Raw genomic sequence first — 2,257 nt, forward strand, 5'->3', positions numbered from 1 at the left:
TCACGTGGTAAAATGTGGCCCCTTCCAAAGCAGTGGTCTGGGCAGAGGGTGCTACGTGGGGGCTGACAGCATGGACCTTGCCAGGCTTGAGGCGTGGCTCTGCCAGCACGGCAGAATACTGGGCCTCTCTGGGCCATTTATTTGTCTATGAGATGGGCTGTAAATAGCATCAGTGTCATGAGCCCATGGTGAGGCTGAAATGAGATAATGCGTAGTACTTATAAAATGCTCAGGACAGTTCCTGCACACGGCACTGCCTTCCTAGGCTCGTGATTGGGAGTCCATGAGGATTACAGATCCCATCTGTGAGGTCAGCAGCCCTGTTTGTTAGTTTCTTCACAGAAGGGGCAGGAAACAGCCTGGCTTGACACCAGGCCTGTGCGGAGAATTATCACCTAGAGCCTTGCAGCCTCAGAGGACCCCAAATTAGCACTCCCCTGACTACCAGGGCAGACCCCTGGTGCTCTGCCTTCGGGATGAGTCTCATCAGAGGAAGCCAGGAGACTTTCATCCAACCCTCCTTCAAAGGCAGATCAACCGCTGAGAAAGAGAGTGGGGCCGTGGGCTGACTGTCGGGCTCAGAGAGGCCGTTTGTGCGAGAGAAGTTGCAACCCATCCCAGGCAAGTCTGATCCGAGCTGACCATCCATGCAGGAGGAAATGTAGCATTCCTCATGGCCGAGGTCTTGGCCTGTGGAGCCGCACACACCTGACTCTGGATCCCACTCAACCACTTAAGCGAGTTCCTAATTCTCTCTTCCTCAGTTTCCTCATCTGTAAAATGGGATTCTTGGGAGTACTTTCCTCACAGGACTGCTGTGAGGACTGGATGGGATCGTGATAGACATCTAAACACTTTATCTAGTAGAAATACTCAATATATTCCTGGGTATATTTTTCCCCGAATGTAGAACTGGCATAAGACTTAAAAGATTCGAGTGGCATTACTATAAAAGGTTATGCACTAAATAGTAATTCTCTCTCACCCTTGACCCCTGAGGCATAAAAGATGTCTCCAGGGGAAACCACAATTATCATTGTCATGTGTAAATTGCCAAAGACTGTCTCCCTATATGGTAATGTGGAAATCACAATATATACACAAATACATATATGGCCATTTTTGATCTACAAAAATGGAAATTTCATATCGTTCAACCTAAATGGGGTGTGTGTGTGTGTAAACAACAGTCATCTACTATAATACATCATTCTACATCTTGTTTTTTAACCCAGTGATATCTTTTGGAGAAGATTCTGGGTCAATACCCCAAGACAGTTCTCATTCTTTTCAAAAGTCAGTGAAGTAGCCCCATATGAAGGTGCACCATAATTTATTTAGCTCTTGGTGAAGAGTATCATATCTGTTTTTTGGTGACAGTTTTGGGGAAGAAGGGCAATCTGTGCCCTTATGCATTCTCCACCTTGTAGACCTCAGGCTGGCCCAGCCTCTAGCACCTGTTATTCCTGCTGTTTGGTAAGTCCCTGGAGTGTACATTTTTCTCCCTGTAACTAACTGCACTAGACCAAGTTTTGGGTTCCTGCTCTCTGGCTAAACATGCCTTAGATCTCTCTCTTCAAAACTCAGCTTGTAAGTTGAGGCCTCTTAATTTGGCCCACAGGACTCTTTAACGCCCTTTAAACCCCGTTAAACCCATGTAATGAGTTTTCCCTTGCTGTGCTTCTGGCGGTGAAAGCTGAGAGCAGGGCCTCAGCCCTCCCACCTGTTCCAGAGATTAAGCTACGCAGGAGAGGCTGTGGGGCCAGAGGGAAGGGGTAAGGGTCAACCTCGGGAGCAGGTCTCTTGGCCGAGGGCAGGCATTCACTGGGGGTGACAAGGCCCTGGGGTGGCACAGGGTGATTTCAGCACATCCCATTTCCACCTGTGGCAGAGTGTAAGGGCCACTATGCCTGGTCCTGCAGAGTGGCCAGAGCTGGGGATGGCCTGCTGAGGGGGGAGTCAAATGCTCCAGGTGGGGCAGAAGGGGCTTCCTCCTTCTAGAGAACTTGGAGGCAGGGCAATGTGTCCACTGAGTCTTCTGAAAATGCTGCCCTCAGCATGTCAGCACTGCTCCAGAATCTTCTTTGCAAGGCTGCCCACTGCTGTTTACATTTTTGGTATCCTGCCCCCTCCACCTGGAGAGATCCACCTTTCCGTCTTGGACATACACTCCGCATGGATGCAAGGGGACACACACTCTACTGTTCCTACTTCCAGGTCTGGCCACATGACCCAGGTCTAGCCAATCAGAATATCC

The sequence above is a fragment of the Otolemur garnettii genome, unplaced genomic scaffold, assembly GCF_000181295.1.
Source record: "Otolemur garnettii isolate 467f Iridium unplaced genomic scaffold, OtoGar3 scaffold00058, whole genome shotgun sequence".
In the NCBI taxonomy this organism is placed as follows: Eukaryota; Metazoa; Chordata; class Mammalia; order Primates; family Galagidae; genus Otolemur; species Otolemur garnettii.